Here is a 12,445-nt window from a genome sequence, read left to right on the forward strand (position 1 = left end):
TCTGATCTGGAGGGGTGAGGGGGAAACCCACAAAAGGAGCTGAACGTTTTACTGCACTTTCCCCTTTCCTAGTAACCAGCTTCATTTAATGCTGCTTAGGGAAACGATGGCGGGAAGCGCAGAGTTTGTTAAACGCCACTTATTCCATAGTTTAGCACGCAAAGGAATTGCTGAACAATCCGAAAACCGCAGCATCTCTCCCTATTTCCTCACGAATGATAATATCGGAAAAGGTATCATTGTTGAGGCATCTGAGGCCAAATCAAGGCGCGTTGGAGAGGGTTGTGCGACCGCGAGCAATACCAATCAGCTGTTTATCGCATTTGGTTATGTATTTCCCCCCACATATCTGTCTTTAGCGGACGAAATCAGCCTATTTAGAAAAGGGATGAATTATTTGCCTCCTTGAATCCGGAATCCCGATTGCGATCTTAGCTGATAGCCAGTGTTAATGTTCCGTCAACATTTTGCGCTGTTACAGATGGGTAGCCGTGTTGGTCTGCCATAGTCAAAATAAAAAAATTCCTTCCTGTAGCACCTTAAAGACCAACTAAGTTAGTTCTTGGTATAAGCTTTCGTGTGCATGCACACTTCTTCAGATACACTTGTATCTGAAGAAGTGTGCATGCACACGAAAGCTTATACCAAGAACTAACTTAGTTGGTCTTTAAGGTGCTACAGGAAGGAATTTTTTTATTTTGCGCTGTGAATGCCACCTCTCAGGTTTATTAAGCTTGCTGAGCATAGTCAGACAGACCCATTGAAATGAATGAACATGACTGAGCGAGGTCCGTTAATTTCAATAGGTCTACTCTGAGTAAAATTTAGTTGACTGCCACTGAGAGATTCAAGCGTGAAGGAAATCTGCCCAGGCACATACCTTTCAACCCCCCAAATTATTGAGCACCTGCCACAAGTGACGCAAGTCATCTGTGAAGGGCCACGTGAAGACTCAATAATCTTGTCCCGTCTTAACCTTTCCCTTGACCCGAAACAGGGCTGCAAGCCTATACCCACTTACCTGCGAGTAAGCCCCACTGCGTTCAGTGGGATATACCTCTGAGTAGACATAGGATTGCGCTTTAAGTCTCGTTGATTACTTGTTTCCTGAAGGGACAAAGACCACACACATGCTTCCAGAAAGCACACTGCAATTGTATCCATTTCTCCACAAAAATAAGCACCACTGGGTTCAAGGGAGCTTACTCTCAGGTAAGTGTGTAATGTTACCTGGGCCCCTTCTTCCTAGTTAACAAGAGCCTTGCAAAGCGTGCAAGATTGCGGGGGCGGGGTTGCTTGTGTAGGTGCTTTTCTCTTTTTGCATCCCGAAAAAAATCCTACCATTCAAAGGATCAGAGCGTCAGGGTCAGTCCTCTGGTCCCTCTTCACTGGCCCCAGGGCAAGAGGGGTGATAGCTGGCGATGGGTCCGCTCAGCTAGAGCCCCACCAGATCCAGGGTTGTCAATATGTGCGTTAGAATCATGGAAACAGCAGCCATGGAATGCACATTTCCATTCTCTGAGCATTGGCTAGCGTGCGCAATGAAGACTCAACACTGACAGGCAATGGTGGAGAGCAATCTGTATGCCCTCCTCTCCTTTAAACTGCTTGGAAAGAACTTGCCCAATAAGTCATGTGACCAATGCCATGATGTGTCATTAATCACCTTCCCAAATCTTGCTCCTTACCCAACCCACAATTCTGGAACAGCTTCCTCCTTTGAAAAAACAAAACAAAACCACAAATCAAATTGATGGAGAGTGAAAGTGCCCCTGTTAGGAACAGAGGGTGTTGCCTTAAGTTACACCCACTCAGATCGTTGGTTCAGGGGATATTATTCAGACAGGGGGTATTACTATTATTATTGTTGTTTTGTTGTTGTTGTTATTCCACCTTTTTACTTGACAGGAACTCAAGTAAAGGCTTACAGCTAAAACAGAAACAGCTAAAAACATAGGAAAAAGCAATAATGAAAAAAACAATTAAACATTAATAAAATATGCACACACACAAAACAAACAGATCATTACAATAAAATACCTACATTTTTCCACCCTTATATCTGCAGAAAGAAAAATGTTACAATAAAAAAGTCTTTAAAAAAGACACATTGCATAAAATGTTCTCATCATATTCCTGGAGATGTGGGGAATCAAACCTGCAGTCTTGTGCACACAAGGCTTACACTCTTTCACTGAGCTATGGCTCTTCCCTTCAGTGTCATTACATGAAATCTATGTTTCTATTGATTGGTTTCATTGTACGCAAGTCTACTCCCCCCCACTTCCTTACACTTTTCTACTTGAAACCTGGCTCCTCAGGATTCACACCTCCAGAAGAGCAGCCCAGAGCCTTCTCCCTCAGCAAGTTTGATGTGGATTAGAGCCAAGAGTTTTGTCAGGCAGCCTCCCTGACCCATGGCTAGATGGGCTTTAAAAGAGATGGGGAAAGGCTACAATAAAATGTGCAACTTTTTTGTGTTCCTGTCTCATAAGGGCCTGGGGAGAAACAACTAACCAACCAAATAAATCCAAATTAAGGAGCGACCAGAACACTTCCAGAACACCAGAACACAGTGGTACCTCGGGTTACAGATGCTTCATGTTACAGATGCTTCAGGTTACAGACTCTGCTAACCCAGAAATAGTACCTCGGGTTCAGAACTTTGCTTCAGGATGAGAACAGAAATTGTGCGTCGGCAGTGGGAGGCCCCGTTAGCTAAAGTGGTGCTTCAGGTTAAGAACAGTTTCAGGTTAAGAATGGACCTCCAGAACAAATTAAGTTCTTAACCCGAGGTACCACTGTATATGTTGCACCTTAAAGAGCTTTTAAATTAGCTCCCTAAAATATTTGATCCCATTGCAGGATATTTGATTTCTTCTTCAGGCCAGGCTCCCGGGAAGAAGTCGCAGTGATACCTGGACCATAATGCTCATATTCAAGTTGTGGAATGTTTTCAGTTCTCCTTCCAGCATATTATCTGGACTTATACCCGACGTCATCCTACACATGTTTACTCAGAAGTAAGTCCAATGGAGCTTGATCCCAGATAAGTCTTCTGGCCTCCATTGAGCATCATAAGGTAAATAATGGTATGCAAAATGCACCTTGGAAAGCCTCTGGGTTGAGAAATGGCAACGTGAAGTGGCCTATATACCTTTCTGTACTATTCTCTAGCACCATTATGATGGGAATGTGGACCTCCTGATCCAAGACTATTGGCTGTGCTGGGTGGAGCTGATGGGTGATGGAATCCAGCAACACCTGAAGGAAGGGGGGGGGAGCATAGGAAATATTATCCTAGCTCAGTATTTTGCATACACCACCTACTCCCATTCTTAAAATGCAAACAATATCAGGAGCTCAAAGTTCATGAAAACAAACCACCCTCATGTAGATGTAATAACTGTTGTGAAATACGGCGTAATTGGAAATCCCAAATTCTGCATATCTACCTGCTCCATAGGGACGCAGGTGGCGCTGTGGGTTAAACCACAGAGCCTAGGGTTTGCCGATCAGAAGGTCGGCGGTTTGAATCTCCGCAATGGGGTGAGCTCCCATTGCTCGGTCCCTGCTCCTGCCCACCTAGAAGTTAGCAGTTAGCAGCGGCTTAGTCATGCTGGCCACATGACCTGGAAGCTGTCCGCTGGCTCCCTTGGCCAATAAAGCGAGATGAGCGCCGCAACCCCAGAGTCGGCCGTGACTGGACCTAATGGTCAGCGGTCCCTTTACTTTGAAAGGTAAAGGACCCCTGACAGTTAAGTCCAGTCACGAACGACTCTGGGGTTGTGGCGCTCATCTCGCTTTACTGGCCAAGGGAGCAGACATTTGTCCGCAGACAGTTTTTCCAGGTCATGTGGCCAGCATGACTAAGCCGCTTCCAACAAAACCAGAGCAGCGCATGGAAACGCTGTTTACCTTCCCACCGGAGCAGTACCTATTTATCTACTTGCACTTTGATGTGCTTTCGAATTGCTAGATTGGCATGAGCTGTGACCACGCAATGGGAGCTCACCCCATCGCAGGGATTTGAACTGCCAACCTTCTGATCGGCAAGAAGTTATTTTTGTTATGTTTTGAACATTGCCTTGTGATATATATGTGTAGGGCAATTAATTACTCAGTGCAAAGACGCATGGAAATGCAAATTTATCTGTGCTGCACACAGTCTTAGGTCATGGCAATAACAGTAAAAAGAACCCCAAAACACTAAACACCACCTCCACCACCGGCAGAGAATTGGTGCCACCATTGGTGCCAATTTCCAGTAAGATCTTGTGGAGTGTGTGAGATCTCATAAGATTTTAGTGAGATCTCATGAGATCTCACCAGAAATCGGTGCTGATGCAGGACCTACATTTCTGCAGGTCGCAGTAGGGTGGACGGCATGGCACAGAAATGGTGGCAAAGTGGAGTAAAACGGGACATACTGTCCCTGCATAGATGCATGTACCAGTCATGGCTAAGAAGCAAATTGTCTAAACAACTGAGCCCTAGAACAATCGAACAACAGTGGGAGCATCTCAAAGCAATCATAGCCTGCTTATGGGATTCCCAGAAGCATCTGATTGGCCTTTGGCCTGATCCAGCAGGGCTCTTTGGTTCTTATGCATTTACTTTATATCCTGCCTTTCCTTCACCAAGCTCTAGGTGGTGTACATCAGGTTCCTTACTAGATGGCCTCCATACTTTGATCAGATTCACAATGAGATCAAACCTACTTAGCTCCAGTAAATTTGTCACTTTATGCCTTTAGGTAATTCCCAATGTATCTATCAAATGCTTTTTTATTATGAAAAACAAACAAAAAAACCCCATACCGTTATATACCAACTGCCAAATAGTGCTGAATATTAAATATTATTGCATGCCAACCACCAGATACTGTTAGTGGTTCTCAAATATCTTGCAATCAAAGTTTAAGGAGGGATTTGTTTGCAAGGGGACCATGCTGAATAAGATATCATAGGCTAAGGTATAAACACTGATAAACCTGGACCGTAAGGAATATTGTCCAGATCTAACTGTTAGTGGTGCAGCTGCACTACTCACGAAAAGATTTAAGGCAATCCAAACTGAATTCTTTGGAACTATTTCTTTCTTTCTGTTTTTGTGAACTCCCCAGTGATCCGTACCATAAAGAATTGTGGCCTGTACCATAGCCTTGGAAATGCAAAGGGCAGGGTCAGTTATATTACTTCCATATTTTCTTCAAAATTATAAAACCGTGTTATCTGCCCTGCCTCATTATAGTGAAATATTTTCATGAAATAACACTGTTTGGCACATGTACGAAGGCAAGAATTCAAAATTTGACAAAAGTTTTGAGCTCATTAACTTCTTTCATAGTATTGGCAAGGAAGGTAGATTTCGCAACTGGAAAAAACTTGATTTTTTAAATACAAAAATAGCCAACTAAGGGTTTTTTGGGTTTTTTTGAGAACACAGTGGTAGAATGTAAGCCCTCCAGTGTCTCTTAATCTTTATTTCTCTTCTAGCCATAATGAAAAATTTCCTCAGACTTGTTTAATAACATTTTTTAAAAACAAAAAATGCTACTGCCATTAAGTGATATCTGCACCAGAGTCATCCTATAGCAGGGGTCCCCAAACTAAGGTCCGTGGGCCGGATAAGGCCCGAGGGACTCGTTTATCCGGCCCGCAGTGACCCCCACCACCCATTGCTGCCACTCACTCTTACCAGCACTGCGCTGCACGGCTGCCACTTCTGGGTTGGAGGAGCACCGGAAATAGCTTGTGTACATGCACAAGCATTATTTGCGCATGCGCAAGCGTTATTTCTTGTGCACATCCGGGTCAGAGGAGGCCCGTGCACATGCACACAAGCTATTTCCGGTGCTCCTCTGACCTGGAAGTGCACCGGAAATAGTGTGTGCGCACGCGTATGGGCACGCAACCTCCAGTCCACTGCGCAATCAGCGCTGGAGACACCGGCCCAAGGCGTGGTAAGTTTGCTGACCCCTGTCCTATAGCCATCGTTGATACCTTGGAGGAAGGAGAAATATGTAGTGTTTTTCATCTTTAATGGAGATGAAAAGTAAATTCTATTGAAATGAATGAGAATGTATTAGATGGGTTTAGGATCAGGGCAAATATTTGATAGATTGCCCCCATATTCATTTTGTGTGTGAATTTAGAACAGATGCACACAATGACTTGGTTCAGACCATCATCTCTTCTAAACCATAGTTTAGACTATTGCAGCCAAGTTGTGGCAGGCCTCAGGTTTGCGGGCTGCGATCTCTTCCTCCTTTGAACAAGGAAAGTGAAAGCTTCTGCTTTCGGTTTTGATTAAACTACAGTTTCAGAATTCAAAGAAATGTGTATGAGTTGTTTAATTATTTTGATACTGCTTAGGAACGTTGGGAAGGGCCTTATACAGAGTCAGCTTTTTGGAGGCTACAGTTCCCATCATCCCTGACCACTGGTCTTGCTAGCTAGGGATGATGGGAGTTGTAGTCCAAAAAATAGCCGAAGACCCAAGTTTGGGAAACCCTGATCTACACTGACTGGCAGTGGCTCTCCATGATTCCAGATGGGAGTCTTTCCTAGTCTTAAATGGAAATGCTGGGTTTTGAATCTGAGATCTTTTGCAATCAAAGCCCCTGTTCTTCCTTTGAGCTAAGGCCCTTTCCCTGGTTTGCTATTCTGGTTTGTTTGTTTATCTTGAATTAGAATAAACCATAGTTTCTCGAGGAAGGAAGAAGTTTAGTCAAACTTTAGTCAAAACTGAAAGCAAACGCCCACTCACATGCAGAGGGAAGGGTGAGTGTGAAAGCCTGAGGCGTGATGCAACTCATTCACAATGGTCTAAACTATAGCTTAGATCAGGGATGAAAAAGGTGTCACCCTCCAGATGTTCTTGCACTACAACTCAAATCATTGCTGGTCTCCAAAGGGTCACAGGTTCCCTCTCCATCTCTGTATTAGTCAATGGTCCAGGGTCAACCTAAGGGTTAGTGAGCTGACCAGACATAACTGATAATACTGAAGAATAATCATAAGGATTCCCTAAATCGAATAGGGAAGTGCAGGATATTTGTTTTGAAAGCATGGAATCCTTCCCCTTCTAATTACTGAATTTAGTCTTTATCCTCATTGCCTTAGCGGCTTGTTTCATGTAAAACTGCTTGCAGCCAGCATTTCCCCTCTGATAACTTGAGGAGTAAGTTTGTGTTAGTATGGAATGAGGAGTTGAAGCTATCCATACACACCAGTTTCTAAACATTTGGAAGTAAAGGTAAAAGGTCAAGGACCCCTGGACGATTAAGTCCAGTCAATTGCACACAGTAGTAGGGGCTGGATCCAGACCAGCTGTTCCATGAACAGAAGGGCTCCTTCCATGCACAGAAGTGAGCCAGATCCAGTGGAATCTCCTGCTCTGTGAACGATCTGCTGGTGGGAGGGAGAGACACAATTCTTGCCAAAGCCCCTCTGTCCCTGGAACTACCAGCACCACTGCCCACACTGTTTGGGAGCCCCCCACCCACAACCCTCTGGAGAAGCATTTTTGGGCACAGGGGGCTGCAGAGGAAGAGAAAGGACTAAAGTTGTTTGTTGTGCTCTCTTCTCTATTACTACTCAGGTGTTTCTGTGCGCTCTGGCTTCCATCACCATGTTCCAGTGCACCAGAAGTGGTTTAGTCATCCTGGCCATATGACCCAGAAAGCTGTCTGTGGACAAACGCTGGCTCCCTCGTCCTGAAGCAAGATGAGTGCCACACCCCAAGCCTTTGACAGGACTTAACCAGGGGTCCTTTACCTTTTACCTTACTACTCAGATGTAATGTCCTTTGGGGTCAATAGGGCTTGATAAGTATATACAGTGGACGCTCGGGTTGCAAACGTGATCTGTGCGGGAAGCACGTTCGCAACCCACAGCATTCGCAACCCACAGCACCGCGTGTGTGCATGCACGGGTTGCGATTTGGCGCTTCTGCGCATGCACAAAGCACGATTTAGTGCTTCTGCACATGCGTGACTGCTGAAACCTGGAAGTAACCCGTTCTGGTACATCTGGGTTTTGGCGCATCCATAACCTGAAAAAATGCAACCTGAAGCATCTGTAACCCGAGGTTTGACTGTATAAATTTCAGCAGGAACAAAATAGGCAAGGACCTAGCACTGGATCAGATTTGGTTAAGAGAATGTCAATCTTTTAAATACACCAAACAAAGAAGCAAATGGTATTAGGATTAGTGGAATCACTGGAAAAGGCGGAAAACTCGCCCATGCCAAAGAGAGTCTGTAATATTTCTGCATCGCAATGTGCATTTTTATAGGTCTTCTGGGTTTTATCTGCAAGATAGTATAAGTGAACAAAACCCCTAGGAGATTTGAAGTGCATTACACTTCAAATGTCTATATTCCATTTATGCCATGTGTTTTCTTACTTTGCTGACTCTGGAAGTCTTGAATGAATGCAACTAAGAGTGTTAATCAATTTAGTTTCAGTCTCCAGGGTTCCCACTTACCCAGGCCTGACGTTAAGGCTGCAATAGGACAACAATTGTAGCTGCAGTTTGTTGGGCTGGAAGTTCACATTTTCGGGACTTAATATCATGTAAAATATGGTCACTTCCAAACTTCTAATATCCATGGAAGGCGGGGAAAGCAGGGCAGATGCTGGAAATTAATTTAATTCTTACAGGGTATGACTAAGTTATGAACCAATACATAAAGAGTGCATAGAAAAGAAGTGTTTGTGAATTACAAAATAAGGTGTATGAGTGTACCGTGCAATTGGATTTCATAATTATGAAATATAGGCTGAAATTCTACACACTTCCTGGAGGTAGGTCTCATTACATCCAGTGGTGATTATTTCTCAGTAGACATGCATAGGGTTGCAGTGTCAGCTTTAAGCAAAGGATGTTAGCTTTCTTTCTTTAACAAATATTAATTTGGGGGCCAATTTGCTTAAAGTGTGACTTATAGATATCAGCTGCTGATATTATATTTGTTATTATGTATTTCATAATGATGCAATATGCTGATATGTACATGAGCTGGCCTAAGAGACCCACTTTAAGCAAGCTGGCTCAGAATTAATTTCCTTTATGAAATAACCCATATTATAAATCACCGGACTCAAACACAGTAACCACCATATTGCAAAGATCTCTCTCTTTCTTTGTGTGCGTACATACATATATTCATTTCACAGATTTTATGTATTTATATCTGAGCATTTCCACCTGACTTTTCCATTAAAGGAAAATGTCCCAAATAGTTTACCAAATGTGTAAATACCCAATGAACAGACAGTGCTCATGCTACTAGATGTCCCTGTTCCCAATGCCCTCCAGAAGCTGCTAGACTCCAGCTCCCATCAGCCCCAGACAGAAGGATCAATGGTCAGGGATGATGGCAGTTGTAGTCCAACAATGCCGGAGACTCCTCATTAGCTACAACTGGCCCACAGAAAGCTCTGTGGATACTGATGTTCTGAAAGTGGGGGTCCACCAGCAGTGTGCAGGAAATGACGTATTTCAGGTCAGTGCTGTAGTATGGAAAGGGAAGCTGTGGATCTGCAGGACCTCATTTTCCTTTGACATGCCCCACAGATGGGTATCAAACCATGAGAGCTGGGACAGTAATTTTCCTTGCAATGGAGTCAGCAGGAAGAGGAAAAATAAAAATGGAAGGGGGAAAAAGAGAGCAGACTGGGCTCCACTACCTGCCCTGGCCATAACTAGACAACAGGGCTTCAGTTGAGGACTTCTGTTTCCCCCTAACATACCCCTCCATAGGATTGCTTTCTGAACACCTTAGTGCTGCCCCACAAACACTTAAGGGAGAGTAAGTCCTATCAGTGGGGCTTACCTCTGAGTAAATGTTCATGGGATTGGCTGCTAAGCAGTACCTAAATATTTGCATGGAGTGTCTTTTCTTTTCTTTTCTTAACGGGAAATGTTTTATATGTCTGCAAGAGAGCTTTGGGTTTCTGCGCAGTGAACACACAAACCTTTTTGTATGCGGAGCCGCTGGTGCAGCATAAAATATTTTGGTCCATGCATAAATCACAGCCATTTGCCCATCAGACACTTAGTCCAGGAGGGAGCCTGGCTTAATGAAATGCGATTTTAAAATTCAAGAATACATCACGGAAATCATTTCATGAAACCTTGTACATAATCGTTTGCAAACCTCCTCAAATAAACTCGGTGAATATATTGATAGCAAGGAGAGCTGAACAGGGCCCAGAGTGAATAACTCTTCATTAAGAAGAGCAGAGAATTGGAAAGTATCAATCTGGTGCCAAATGGTACCCCGTGGTGAATAATTACGGCCAAGCTGTAAACCCCTTAAAAGCTACAAGGCACCACTATAATGAAACACATAGCTGAAGTTTACGGTATGTATATATTGAGGGTTTATGCTTGAACATGTAGCCCTTTCTGTTCTTAATGTATAGTTTCCACAAAGGGCTTGTAAGTGCTACAGCTTTGATTAACAATATCAAATAAACTACGGCTATTGTTATCAATGTACATTTACTTAAAGCAAAAGCTGTAGTTTGATGCTGAATGTTTTATTGTGAGTGCATCTGTGTGTAAAGCAATTGTTGAGGGGGGGGGATCAAACTTGGTGCTTCCTTTTGTTACACAGAACCAATCAATAAGTATAAGTGAATCAGAGGATTGCCTGGGAACTGAGTGGACATATAGTCCACCCCCTGCCAATGAAGGGAGCCTCATGGATGAGTGGAGACCAGGCTCTCACTGGTGTAAATATTGTCTGTTTGGCTAGAAATGAACATTTCATCCAGTTTTAGCAGAAGTGGCAGAATTCTGAAGGCAGAGAAAAACTCTATGGTTTTGGGCTACAACTCCCATCAGAGAAAGGGCAATAGGTTGATGGAGGCTGGTTTACTGGCTTCGCTAGTATTTTTTGTTCCTCCTGCTTTTATTTTCAGTCTCCTCTTAGGTTGATCACAAAATCAATGCCTCCAAACATTGCTCCAATGAAAATAGGGACATCCTATTCAACAACACCAACACCAACACCAAAACACCAACGCCCATCTGACTACTCAGGGCAGCTTTCAACATATATAAAAACATAATAAACATTACACATTAAAAAAAAGCTTCCCTATACAGGGCTGCCTTCAGATGTCTTCTAAAAGTTGTACCTCCTTGACTCAGGGGTTGCATAACTCCATACCCTCCACCATTTCTCTGATGAAAATAGGGACATCCTAAGGAAAAGCAGGACATTCCAGGATCAAATTAGAAACCAGGATGGTGTCTGTAAATCTGGGACTGTCCCCAGAAAATAGGGACACTTGGAGGGACTACAAAATCGCTAGGATTTTCTGTTCCTCCCACTTTTCTTTTCAGTCTCCTCTTAGGCTGATCACAAGATAGCCTGTGAATTCCCTAACACAACTACAACTTATGAAATGATCTGGAAAGGATGTTCCAAAAATCGTGGACGCTCTTGAGATCTAACGTTTATGAGAAGTCCAGACTAAAATGTCCAAATGTGCCAGTTTATTCTATAAGCTTGAGACAGGAGACCACAGTGTAGTTTAGACCCACAGATAACTTTGCTGCAAAAACACCTGCTCACTTCAGCTAGAGCCTGTACTCATAGGGGGAATACAGGGCCAACACTAAGTTAGCCTCTTACCGCATTGGAGAGAGAGACAGAACCCAACTCCCCGCTCCCCACCCATCAGCATCATGCTGCTCAAATATTTCCTGGCATTTGTCTATGCCAGATTTGGAATCTCTATTTGTATACTTCCTGGTGCGGCTGCCAAACTGTCATTAGCAATCATATTTACAAACCATTTGGCTTCTGAAAACTTGTAATGTTAGCCAATGCGCCATATATCAAAGCCACATATGCTCAAGATGTCATTTACAACTGCCATAAACCATAAAGCTGGAGCTCGGATATGTCAAAGCCTTTGAGCCACACAGAAAGAAAGTCAGGAGGAGGAGGAGGAGGAGGTGCAACAAATGGAGGAGAAGGATTTGTAGACAGTGGGACATGATCAGATCGGACAATCTGAAGTGAGCCAGGCTGCTAGGCTGAAACTGGAAGGAAGGGTGGTCAACTGCAAGGGAAAGGGGAACTTGTGGTGTTTAAGTGCTTTTTTGTTTGTATAAAAAAATAGAAAGAGGGTCAGCCCTAGAGTGGGATTTGGGATACCCAGAGTCATTCCTTCTATAGCCATCACACACACACAGCTTAATTCCCTTAGCATTTATGAAGACCACATGGCCCCCGTGAAACACAAGGGACAGGAATCAACTGATAGGCCACATCAGTGGATGTGCACAAGGCTTCCTCCTCTCCTGTCCCTGCATCCCTTGACATTGGTTCAGGGTGTGTGTGTATGTCAAAAGACCCCATTGTTCTACCCGGACACTGAGGTCCAGCGCCGAGGGCCTACTGGAGGTTCCCTCACTG

The sequence above is a fragment of the Podarcis liolepis genome, assembly GCF_965112155.1.
Source record: "Podarcis liolepis genome assembly, chromosome: 1".
Lineage (NCBI taxonomy): Eukaryota > Metazoa > Chordata > Lepidosauria > Squamata > Lacertidae > Podarcis > Podarcis liolepis.